Source organism: Colobus angolensis, unplaced genomic scaffold (assembly GCF_000951035.1).
Source record: "Colobus angolensis palliatus isolate OR3802 unplaced genomic scaffold, Cang.pa_1.0 Scaffold259, whole genome shotgun sequence".
In the NCBI taxonomy this organism is placed as follows: domain Eukaryota; kingdom Metazoa; phylum Chordata; class Mammalia; order Primates; family Cercopithecidae; genus Colobus; species Colobus angolensis.
In genome coordinates, this window is record NW_012115810.1 from 2,325,958 (window position 1) to 2,339,643 (window position 13,686).

The 13,686-nt window shown below is 35.6% G+C and overlaps 1 protein-coding gene and 1 long non-coding RNA gene across 3 annotated transcripts in view; both read left to right on the top strand.

Annotated features, from left to right (window-relative positions):
* The window catches only part of KCNH7 (potassium channel, voltage gated eag related subfamily H, member 7), a 469,753-nt gene that overhangs the window by 45,474 nt on the left and 410,593 nt on the right, over positions 1 to 13,686 (top strand). The gene's annotated exons all lie outside the window — the stretch shown is intronic.
* LOC105515306 lies at positions 7,102 to 8,818 on the top strand. The gene is made up of 2 exons (XR_001002297.1): positions 7,102 to 8,134; positions 8,256 to 8,818. It is a non-coding gene; the product is annotated as an uncharacterized LOC105515306 (long non-coding RNA).

A 13,686-nucleotide genomic window follows, 5' to 3' on the forward strand; every position in this document is an offset into this window, starting at 1 on the left:
TTCCTTCCTTCCTTCCTTCCTTCCTTCCTTCCTTCCTTCCTTCCTTCCTTCCTTCTTGCCTTCCTTTCTTCCTTCCTTCTTTGTTTTCCTTTCGCGTTTTGACTTTACTATCAAGTTCTAGCCAGTATACATACTATTTTTTTTTAAGTTCCAGAAATATTCTTGCAAATTTCTAAATGAGAAACAAGTAAATTTTATTTATTTTTTCAGCTTTCCTGAGGAATAACTGACAAGTAAATATTGTATATATTTAAGGTGTGAGATGTGATGTATTGATATATGTATACATTGTGAAGTAATCATCACAATCAGTTAACATACCTACTACCTCACATAGTTACCTTTTTTTGTGGTGAGAACATTTAAGATCTATTCTCTTAGCAAATTTCAAGTATACAGCACAGCACTGTTAACAACAGTTCCATGCTGTACATTAGATTTCCATACAAGGCAAAATGAACTCTAAGTTAAAAAATGAATAGAAAATAAAAAATAGATCTCCAGAGCTTCTCTCTCCTGAATAATTGAAACTTTCTACCATTTGAGCAACATCACTACATTCCTCCCAATCCCTGTTCCCTGGCAACCACTATTCTACCCTCTGCTTCTATGAACTTGATATTTTTAGATAATTATTACATTGAATCTATAGATAACTTGGAGTAGAATGAGCATTTTAACAATATTAACTTTCCAATCCATGAACCTGGGATATCTTTTCGTTTATCCGTGTTTTATAGTTTTCAGTATATAGATCTTTTTACCTCTTTGGTTAAATTTACTTCTAAAGTTTTTTGATGTTATTGTAAATGATTGATTTCTTAATATTTTTATTTTTATTTTAAGTTGAGGGGTACATGTGAAGGTTTGCTATATAGGTAAACTTGTGTCATTGGGGTTTATTGTACAAATTATTTCATCACCCAAATATTAAGCATAGTACACGTTAGTTATTTTTGCTGATCCTCTCCCCCTCCTACCTTCCACCCTCCAATAGGTCCCAGTGTGTGTTGTTCTCCTCTAGGTGTCCATGTGTTCCCATAATTTAGCTCCCACTTTTAAGTTAGAACATATGGTATTTAGTTTTCTGTTCCTGAGCTAGTTTGCTAAGGATAATGGCCTCCAGCTCCACCCATGTCCTTGCAAAGTACATGATCTCATTCCTTTTTATGGCTGCATAGTATTCCATGGTGTATATGTACCACATTGGGTAAATAATAAAATTAAGGCAGAATCAAAAAGTTGCTCAAAACTAATGAGAACAAAGATACAACATACCAGAATCTCTGGGACACAGCTAAGGCAGTATTAAGAGGGAAATTTATAAGATTAAATTCCCATATCAAAAAGTTAGAGAGCTCTCAAGTTAACAACTTAACATCACAACTGAAAGAACTAGAGAACTAAGAGCAAATAAATCCTGAAGCTAGTAGAACACAAGAAATAACCAAAATCAGAGCTGAACTGCAGGATATTGAGACACACACACACACACACACACACACACACACACACAAACATCATTCAAAAGATCAACAAATCCAGGAGCTGGGTTTTATTTTTAAGTAAATAAATAGACTGCTTGTTAGAGTAATAAAGAAGAAAAGAGAGAAGATTCAAATAAACACAAGGGGGATCAGAAACAACAAGTGGGACATTACCACTCACCCTATAGAAATATAAACAACCACCAGAGAATATTATGAACAGCTCTATGCACATAAACTAGAAAATCTAGAAGAAATGGATAAATTCCTAGACACACATACACTCTAAGACTGAGCCAGGAGAAATTGAATCCCTGAACAGACCAATAATGAGCTCTGAAATTGAGTCAGTAATAAATAGCCTACTAACCAAAAAAAGCCAGGGCCAGATGTATTCACAGATGAATTCTGCCAGATGTATGAAGAAGAGCTGGCACTACTCCTGCTGAAACTATTCCAAAAAAATTGAGAAGGAGGGATTCCTCCCTAACTCATTCAATGACCCAGCATCATTGTGATACCAAAACCTGGCATAAACACAACAAAAAAGAAAACTTCAGGCCAATATCCTTGATGAACATTGATGCAAAAAATCCTCAACAAAATACTGGCAAACCAAATCCAGCAGCACATCAAAAAACTTATCCACCATGATCAAATAGGCTTTATCCCTGGAATGCAAGATTGGTTCAACATAACCAAATCAATAAATGTGATTCATCAAATAAACAGAACTAAAGACACAAACCACATGATTATCTCAATAGATGCAGAAAAGATTTTCACTAAAATGCAGCACCACTTCATGTTAAAAAAAAAACTCGATAAATTCGGTATTGAAGGAATATACTTCAATATAATAAGAGCCATCTATGACAAACCCACATTTGGCATCATACTGAATGGGCAAAAACTGGAAGTGTTCCCCCTGAAAACTGGCACAACACAAGGATGCCCTCTAACCAATCCTATTCAACATACCATTGGAAGTCCCGGCTAGGGCAATCAGGCAAGGGAAAGAAATAAAGGACATCCAAATAGGAAGAGAAGAAGTCAAACTATCCCTGTTTGCAGATGACATGACCCAATATCTAGAAAACCCCGTAGTCTCAGCCCAAAAGCTTCTTAAGCCAATAAGCAACTTCAGCAAGGTCTTGGGATACAAAATCAATGTGCAAAAATCACTAGCATTCCTATACACCAACAGTCAAGCTGAGAGTCAAATCAGGAGTGTAATCTCATTCATGATTGTGACAAAAAGAATAAAATACTAGGTACAAAGGTAAGTAGGGAAGTGAAAGATCCCTAAAAGGAGAACCACAAAACACTTCTCAAAGAAATCAGAGGTGACACAAACAAATAGAAAAACATTTTGTGCTCATGGATAAGAAGAAAGAATATTATAAAAATGGCCATACTGCCCAAAGCAATTTGGAGATTCAATGGTATTCCTATTAAACTACCATCAACATTCTTCACAGAACTAGAAAAAAACTATTTTTAAAGTTCATGTGGAACAACAACAACAAAAAGCCCAAATAGACAAGGCAATCCTAAGAAAAAAGAACGAAGCTGGAGGCATCATGCTACCTGACTTAATTTCTTTTCTGGATAGTTTGTTGTTACTGTATTGAAATGCAACTGATTTTTGTCTGTTGACTTTTTTATTCTGAAACTTCACTAAATTAGGTTTTAACAGATTTGTTGGTATAGTCTTTAGGGTGTTCTTTATATAAGATAATGCCATCTGTGAGTAGAGACAATTTAACTTCTTCCCTTCAAATGTGGATGCTTTTTATTTCTTTTCCTTGCCTAATATTTCCAACTAAGATTTCCAGTACTATGTTGAATACAAGTGGTGAGAATGGGCCTCTTGGTCTTAGTTCTGGTCTTAGAGAAAAAGTTTTCAGCATTTCGCCATTGAGTTTGATTTCAACTGTGGATATGTCATATACAACCTTTTTGAGGTTGAAATACATTTTTTTCTTTATCTAATTTGTTGAGAGTTTTTTTATGAAAGAGTTGTGATTTGCATCAAATGCTTTTTTTGCATATATTAAGATGATCATATGATTTTTATCCTTCATTCTGTTAATGTAGTGTATCACAATTTTTGATTTGTGTATGTTGAGCCATCCTTTCCTCCCCAGCATAAATCTCACTTTCCTATGATGAATGATCCTCTTAATGTGCTATTCCATTCAGTTTGCTAGTATTTTGGTGAGGATTTTTGCATCTATGTTTATTGGTGATATTGGCTTATAATCTTTTTCTTGTAGTGTCCTTGTCTGACTTCGATATCAGGATAGTGCTGACCTTGTAAAATGAGTTTGTATTTTCTCTTTAATTTTTTGGAAGAGTTTGAGAAGAATTTGTATTTTTTTCAGAGGTTTGGTAGAATTCACCAGAGAAGCCATTAGTTTCTGCATTTTTCTTTGATGAGAGATTTGTGATTACTACTTCAACTTTTTTCTTATTAATTATTGTTCTATGTTAATTTTCTTTTTCTTTATGATTCAGTCTTAGTAGGTGTGTCTTTCTAGAAACTTATCCATTTCTTCTCAGTTACCCAATTTGTTTGTGAATTATTATGCAAATAGTATCCTGTAATTCTTTATATTCCTGTGATATCAGTGGTTATGCTTCCTTTTTCATTTTATGATTTTATTTGTCATCTGTTTTTTCTTAGGTAATCTAGTTAAAGTTTTGTCAATGTTGTTTATCTTCTTAAAAAACAACTCCTACTTTTATTGATCTTCTCTGTTGTTTTCTAGTCTTTATTTTATCTCTGTTCTAATATAGTTTGATTTTTTTCTGTTCATGTTTGGCTTAATTTTGTTTTGGTGTTTTCTTCTAGCTCCTTAAGGTGTAAAGTTAGGTTGCTTATTTGAAATCTTTATTTTTTCTTGATGTAGGTGTTCATTGCTATAAAATTCCCTCTTAGAACTGGTTTTGCTATATCGCATAAGATTTGATATGTTGTGTTTCCATTTTTGTCTAGAGATATTTTTATTTCTCTTTTGCTTTCCTCTTTATTGGGTATTCAGGAGTATGTTGTTTAAGTCCAACTTTTTAAAAAATTTTCTAATTTTCTTCCTGTTATTGTTTTCTAATTTCATACCATTCTGTTCATGAAAGATCCTAGACATGATTTCAACCTTCTTAAATTTGGTAAGCCTTATTTTGTGGCCTAATCTATGATCTATCCTGGTTAGCGTTCTATATGTACTTGAGAAGAACGTGTATTCCACTGTGGTTGAATGGAATGTTTTATATATGTCTGTTAGGTTCATTTGGTCTATAGTGTTATTCAAATCCAATGTTTACTTATTGATTTTCTACCTGGATGATCTGTTTATTGTTGAAAGTGGGTTACTAAAGTCTTTTACTATTATTGTATTGCTGTTTATTTCTACCTTCAGTTATGTCAATTTTTGCTTTATGTACTTAGGTGCTTCACTAAATATTGTAAATCTGTTAGCAAATGATGGTGGCTATACGAATTTTAATGGTCTTGTCTTTTAACTTTTATATTGAAGTCAAACGTGATCTACACACCACCATCACAGTATTAGAATATTCTGAATTTGATTATGTTCTTACTTACAGTGAGTTTAGTATTTTCATGTTGTTTGTCTGCTTTTGTTTCAACATGAAGAAGTCACTTTAGCATTTTTGTAAAGCAACTATAGTGATGAACTCCCTCAGTCTTTGTTTGTTTGGGAAAGTATCTCTCATTTTTGAGGGAATCTTTGCTAGACGCAATATTCTCAGTTAACAGTTTTGGATTTTTTTTTTTTTTTTTTACCAGTACTTGGCTATATCATCCCATCATTTTCTGGCATCAAAGTTTCTGCTGAGAAATCTTCTGATAGTCTTATTATGGTTCCCTTGTATGTTATAGGTTGCTTTTCTATTGCTAATTTATAATCCTCTCTTTGTCTTTGACTTTTGATAATTTGACTGTAATATGTCTCAGTGACAATCTCTTTCTATTTGATCTATTTGGGGTATTTTACATTTTATGAATGTAGATATGCATCTCCTTCTCCAGATTTAGAGTTTTCTGTCATTATTTATTTTAAGAATCCCTCTACCTATTTCTTTTTTTTAGTTTGTTTCTTCTTGGACTTAAATTATACATAATTGGTTCACTTGATGGTCTCCGATAACCCCTGTAGGCTTTCTTCCCTCTTTTTCTTCATTTCTTTTTGTTTTTGTTTCTCCAATTAGGTCAAATGACCTGTCTTTGAGTTTGCTAATTCTTTCTTCTGCTTTATCAAGTCTCCTACTGAAAGCTCTTTAAAGAATTTTGAATCTTATCTATTGTGTTCTTCACTCCAGAATTTTTGATTGGTTCTTTTATATGGATTCTGTCTCTTCATTGAACTTTTAATTTTGTTTTTTATTGTTCTCCTGATTTTTATTTCAGGTAGTGGTGTTCTCTTGTAGCTTATTGAACTTCTTTAAAATGATTACAGATGCTTCTCAACTTATGATGGGGTTATGTCCTGATAGAACTATCATAAGTCAAAACTGCATGTAATATCTCAATCCATTGTAAAATCAAAAAATCATAAGTCAACCATCATAAGTCAGAGACTATTTGTATTTTTAATTTTTGCCACACAGTTCATGGATTTTCATTTCTTTAGGATAGGCTGTGGATGCTTTAATTTTATTTTTCTTTGTTGGTGTCATGATTCCGTGATTATAAGCAATCCTTTTTGTCTCCCCTTGGTATCTGACCATTTGAAGAATCGGGGTCCTTCTCTACTCTTTACATATTGTGTTTGGCAAAGAAAGCACTTCACCAGTCAGCCTTTCCAAAGATTCTAGGTAGATAGGCTGAAGTGTCTGCAGATAACCTTGCTGCTGGAGTCCTTAGGTGGCTAGCCTGGTTCCTAGGTCAGCAAGCATGTGGGCCTGGAGCCTTGGTTCACTGGAGTAGGCCTGGAACTAGGGTCATTGTGGGTGGTCCGGGAGCCTGTGAGTCTGTGGGTCTGTGAATGCCAGCCTAACACCAGGGTCTACTGAGACGGGCCTGGAAACTGAGTATATAGCATCTGAACTGATGTTAGCTGGACCTTGAGTCTGAGTCAGTGGGGGCCGGGCTGGTCCTGGGCCAGGTCTTCTGCCTTGATCCATGGGAAAGACTTAATCATGAGTCTGTGGAATTGCCAGGCACTGCAGTCTACTGTGGTAGTGCTGGCACCTGAATACAGAGGGGTTGGCCTGATGTCTGTGATTATGTGTGTGGAACTAGGTCCAAGATCCATGAGTACCAGTCTCAAGCCTGAATTCATGGATGCCAGCCTGGTGCTCAGGGCCACAGAGGCTGGCCTGGCATTAGGTTGGTCCTGGATCCTGGGGCCATAGAAGCCAGCCTGGAGCCTCTGAATCTGGTGTTGCACTGGAGTGGACCTAGAGCCTGGGTTCATGGCACCAGCTAGAATCTGGGGCTGCAGGAGCCAGCTTGACACTAAGGTGAGCCTGGAGCCTGAGTCTGAGGAGTGGGCTTGAGTTCTGGGTCTGTAGGCACTGGCCTGGAGTCTGAATCCATGGAGAATATCGTACACATGGAGCCTAAATACACAGGTGCCAGGTTGGAGCCTGGGACTGCCCAGGCCAGGTTGAAACGAGGGCAAGCCTATTGCTTGGGTCTGCATGGCCTAGCCTGGCTCCAGGGTTAACTGGAGAAGGCCTGATACTGAGGTTCACTGTGAAGTCATTGCTCAATCCATTCTTCTCCCTACATGCAAAGGGCATAATTCTCCATGTTGTGCTGCATGGTTTTGGGGGAAGGTTGATGCAGGTAATATAAAACTGTCCTCCTTACCATCCGCTGTGCATCTTTTCTTATTCTTGTGCTTCGCTCAAGTGCTGTAATCTTTCACCTGCGTTCCATAGAGAGTGCGAAGGTATTTTCAGGTGTGGATGGTTGTTCAAATGGATATTTTTGTGAGGGGAAACTCCCATCCTACCATGTTACTGATGATACCCCTCTTCTTACTTATTTGTTTTTAAATCATGCAGCTTAAAATGCTGAACATCTGGATACCTCCCCAAATTAACCTAGGTCATGTTCAGTAAATTTAAGCATGCTTGTGTTAGATAGCAGCTTACATTTAGAAATTTTATAATTGAAGGCATAATTAAAAATGCTTTAAATACACCGAAACTTTTTGAAACATTTTCAAAGATATTACACCAACATTTATTTAAACAGAATCTATAAAAATCATACACATTTTAAAATTTGTTTTGTTTATAATAGAAGTATAAGCTCGAAAAAAAAAGTCATATTCCCAGGGTACAATATCTCGCTTTGTGACTTGCTTATTGTGTGGCTTTGGACAACTGGCTTACCTCTGTGCATGTTCTCTTATCTGTAGGATGGGGGTAATTGCAGCTACATAATGGAGTTTAAGTAAGAAGGCGTTGACATATGTCAGGCTCATGAAACAGTACCTGGCACACAGTAAGTGTTCCAAGAATGTTGGCTCATACTAGCAGTTTTTATTTTATTTTATTTTATTTTTTTTGAGACGGATTCTCACTCTGTTGCCCAGGCTGGAGTGCAGTGGTGTGATCTCGGCTCACTGCAACTTCTATCTCTCTGGTTCAGGCAATTCCCCTGCCTCAGCGCCCCCACCCCCCCGAAGTAGCTGGGATTACAGGTGGTAACACTACTTTGGATACACTATTGTTTTGGATAATTTCAAATTATCCACTATTGTTTGGATAAACTCCCCCCGCCACCCTGAGCCCGAGTAGCTGGGATTACAGGTGCATACCACCATGCCCAGGTTGTTTTTTTGCATCTTTAGTAGAGGTGGAGTTTCATCATGTTGGTCAGGCTGGTCTTGAACTCCTGATCTTGTGATCTGCCCAGCTCAGCCTCCCAAAGTGCTGGGGTTACAGGCATGAGTCACTGCACCCAGCCCATGCTACTAGTTTTAACTCAAGTTTGTCAAACCATGGAAAGGGGGAGTTTATTAAATAATTTGAAAAATTAATAGTCTAATAAGAGTGGTGCAGTTACAATTCAGTGTCCATTCTCAGGAGATGGTAAGTAGCACTGGTCGTAGACTCTTGCCTGAAAACTTGCTCCCAAAAACCACACAATCAAAACAGTCAACAAGCAACAACAACAAAAACAAAACAAAAATGCACCCCCAACTGCAAACAAACAAAAAACAAAAAACAATTCCACAGGCAGACTGAATAAGGAGTAATAGTGGAAAACAGGAGAAAATCCAAAACACAGAAAGCCTTCCTTTCTAATTCACTTATTTGAATATTTAAAGCAAGTTAGATTTGAGTGACTGAAAAGAAAACTCCAATGAAGAAAATCAAGACAGCCCAGTAGTAGCAAATTATTATAAAAAAAGTAAAGTCAGTGAAATGTTGTAAAACTTCCAATGTAAAATATTAAATGGTCATGATATAGTAAACACTAATACTTAGCAAGAACTGTAATGATAGAATAGAAAGAAACAAATAGAAAAGTAAGAGCTTTATTAAAGCATTATATTTAAGACTGTCAATCTCAAGAACAGACATTGTTAACTGGTGTATTTAGCTAAATGTGATTCATATCAGTCAAAAAGACTGATGTCTCTTGGTTTATCCTGTTTGATAAGCTAATATTTTCTTTCAAAAGTGTAATATATGTATAGTTAACAACATTTTAAGTTGATTCTGAAAACTAAATTAGGAAGTAGTATGGACCTATCTTTGAATAGAAGAGATCATCCTTATTGGACTCATGTCAGCTATCACCGGCAGATTGAGAGTTCCAGTTGTGAGAGGTCTAAGGAATAACAACTCCCTTCAAAACAGCTCCACAATGGCTCCCTTTTCGTCATCCTTCATTGAGGAAAATGAAGACCCTCGTGGTCTGGTCATAATTGCTGTGGAGGTTAACTAGCAGTTAAAAAGCGTTGCAACCCCTGCTAGTGTAGAATTAACTCTATCATAAATTAAATGCTTCTAAAATATTACTGTGACTAGTATAGGAAACTTTTGTCAAAGATTTCTTTTACCATTAAATATTTGCTGAAATTATCCAAAACAATAGTGTATCCAAAGTAGTGCTACCTTCGAAGATCTTTAGGAAAGGAAAGGAATCTAACATGTAATATCTTACTCCATTTGATCCTTACTACAATTCTGTAGGCAAAGTAAATCTTGGCTTTATTTGTGGATGAAGACAATGAAACTCAGACATTTGCCCAAATTTGGCAAGTTTGCAAGCAGTGGTTCTTGAACCTGGAGTTCTCTGGCTTAAGCTCCTTCTACTATTTGATGAAATTAGGGGGAAAAAAAGAAAATTTAACCTAAAACCGCTGAACAAGAAGTTAATTCTTCAGTGCTTATTTTCAGTGGCTATATAGTTAGTGATAGGTGAATTAATACATCTCTGGTAAGGATTAAATAATAAAATATTGGGGTCAGGATTATTATTTCTATACCTAACATGACAGAGGTTGAAGGAAGGAACACTAGTGGTCAATACGCCAGGGTCCACACCCTGGCGTCAGCTACTGGCTCTGAGGAAGTTATTTAACCTGTTGGAGCCTGCATGTTATATAAAAGCAGCCCACAGGATGATCATGAAGATTAAATAAAACAATGTGATAGGGTATCTTGAACATCGATGAGTTCAATAAATCATTGCTGACTTTGAAACAATAGTATTAAGTAGCATAAGTGTTTTTCATTTTTAATTTGCTGAAGACTTCCACTGCCCTTCTACAGGCAGTCTGTATTTTACAAAATCCAAATACTATATTATAAAACATATATAAATTCAGATTAAATGGGAGTTCTACATAAATCAAAATCATGAGAATTCCTGAAACTTGTTTTTTTAAAGGATATCAACATATATTTTATTCAGACATCTAGTTATTAACTCTTTGAACTGCAACTAGAGTGGACTCAATACATTTAGAAAGGAGAAATCCTGAAGTCAGAAATCACCAGAGAATAAGTTGAAATTTTTTTACATTTCAAATTGAAACATCCAGAAATATTCTCTTTAATATAGGTTTCTTATGTTCGAGGCTCAGGTATTAAAGGAAACTATGTTGAGTTTTAATGACATCTTTTTGTATTCATCATCCTTGAGATGTTGTCTCTAGAGGATACTGCTAAAAAGATTGGCAAAACAAATTTAAGAGAGAATATTTAATCAGTCTAGTCTCACGTTGTCTTTCCTTCAGAGAGCGTTTGCTAAGGCATCAGACTAGCAAATATATCTCTGTCAACATCTGCTCTCATTTTCCAAATTGACAGCATTCGGAAGCAGAAGTTGGGATTAAATGTTATTCTTAAACCTTGGATCAAGCTATAAAACCACATTCCGTCTGCTACAGAAAAGCCTTCCTGAAAACATCTCAAAACATTGTTGGCCTGAGCCAAATATGTCCTACAAAGGATGTAAGTTTGTTTTCCAATTTTCCAAACTTGCCAATATTTGCCAAGTTTATCAAATGTTGAAGCAAATGGATGTGTTTCTGCAAATGCACTATTTCAGGCAGGTCCAAGCAGGGGGAGTCACTAATGAGTGTCATGGGATAAGGAATTTATTATCACAATTATATCTTACACAACTCTGGAAGGAGACATGAAAATGAAGCCCAACTATTATTATAGTTGGATCATCAGAAAAGCAATCTAAGAAACCAAGCAGATCCATCTACCAGGTGGGTCTGCCAAGGAAAGCTTGTAGAGACGTCTGTAGGAAACTATTGCTTCTGATATGTTATTGCCTTTGTGGCTCCACAGTGAAGCACTATGTGGTGGCCCTAGGCACTGTTGGATAACAGAAATATGCTGGATGCATAGTAGAGAAGAGTTACGACAGGCTAGGACCCACCAGGTGTCTCTGCATCTGTCCATCACAGCATCTGACTGTGACGACCCTCAGAGACTAATTGCTACTCAACTACTCCACTTTCACCCCCCAAATCTCACACATGCTCCTCTTACTGTCAACTTAAAATAATTTGAAGGGAAGGAGATTTGGGGAAACATGGTTTCCAGCTTAACCAGATATATAGTGCTCCATCCTACAGGCTGTTGATGCCTTTTCCATGGATGGCCTTGGTGAGGATCCTTCAGTGTCCCTTTGAAGCTTTTTAACTTTATTGTCAGAACAGTGCAATGGAAACATACTCAGAATCATTGCTTTTCTTGATACTCATATGTTTTCTCTTCTTCGTTAAATCTCTCTGGTGGCTCTGTTTCTACCCTCATTATTAAAGCCAAAGTTCTTACAATGACCCACAAAGTTTGAAGATTGGACTATTTATTTGGTCTCTGGTCTTGTCTCCCAACCTTTTCTCTCTCCTTCCCTCAGCTCCACCACACTGGCCTTCTCATTGTTTCTTGAAAATGTCAGACATGCTCTGCTGTAGTGCCTGTGCAGTTGCTGTTCCTGGAATGCCTTTCTCCAAAATAGCCACATGACTCATTCCATCACCTCTTTCTGGTCTTTCTTCAAATGTCGAATTCTCAGAAAAGCCTTTCATGACAGTTTTATTTAAAACTGTGCTCCTTACTTCCTCTTCACCTTTCCTGTTTTATTTTTTTCCCATTGTCCTTTTCATTATCTAACTACAATGTATTACATATGTATTTTGTATGCTATTTTTTCTCGCATACTAGAACATAAGTTCAGTAAGGGGAGAGAATTTCATCTGTTTTGTTTACTGCCGTGTATGACATATGAGGGTGGACAAAATCCAGTAGCAATGTTACTAGTATGTGTTGAATGTATTTAATAAAATAGAGTTATAAAATTGTTTGACCTATTTATAAGAATTATGTATGAGTTTTGTATTATGAATGCAAGGTCTATTTTTAAATGCCATATTTCAAAATTAATAACACTAGAAAAAACTAAATTTTAGTCAGTTTTTCATTCTGATTTTCATCTCACTAGTGAGGAGAACTGCAATGTGAAGAAATATCCATGGAATTTATCTAGCTTCATAATTTCTTTTGTGCAGGGTATTGAAATAGCCAGTCACTAAAGCAAATTTTCTCAAACATTTTGAGCAATGTGTTCTCTGCGTGAAGGCTTGAATTAGTCATTTTCTAACTGATCCCCTGAAATATTAAGGATTGAGCTTAGTAACTTGTGGGAAAGACAGTCTAAAACCAAGTATCTAGATTTATTTGCTGATTTCTTACATGTCAATATGTCGACACTAATCTTTAAGGACCCCATGCTCAAAAAAGTATAATATATGTAATGAAATCCAAAAACACCTTTACTTACCACATCACTGCTCTCTCCCCTGTTACTACTTTCATATTTTTTCCCACTTTCAATCTAATTTTCACTGTCTTCATTCTCTTCCACTAGGTGTATTTGTTTTCATTCTCTTAGATTATCAGAATATGCATAAATAAAGTTGAAAGCCAATAAACATAGGGATTTGGTTAATAAACATAGGGATTTAATAAACATGTAAATGAATGTTAATGAACAACTTGAATTCAGTCTCTGGCTTTATTGCTTACTGCAGCCTGACATTGTGAATTCTTTTTATTTCTCTTAGTTTCATCTGTTAAACTAAATAAAAAATTAATAATAATAGATGCTATCTAAAGAGGCCTTTATGAGGATGAGATGAGTTAACACATACAAAACATTTCCCACAATGCTGTAGACATAATGCACACTAAATTCATGTTATTATCAATATCATTATTTATAAGTGTGAATATACAATTGGTATATAATACTTCAAATCTCTGGTTCTCAGTTTCCTTAGAAATATAATTAAAAATTAAACTAGAGTATCTTTAATCTCTATTTCAGTTATATAATTCTAAGTCTATAATATATAGATTGGGTGTATAAGTGGCCATATTTGGATATATAAAATAGGATATAATCTCTAGTGAATTATTTCTTAAATTAATTAAACGATGATGGTAATTTAACATTATATAATTTTACCAGTTTAGTACAGTCTTTTTATGTGACAGCTGTTCCAACCTTAAAAGGGATCAAATCATATTAATTCTAAACAGTACACTTTTAGAATTGAGTAATTTTTGTTTAGAAACTAGCCAAAATAATGTCTACTACAAGAAATCTCATACTTATAAGTACATTCTATCCTAAAACTTGTTGAGTCAATTGTTTGGAACTCTAACACATTTTACACAAAACTAA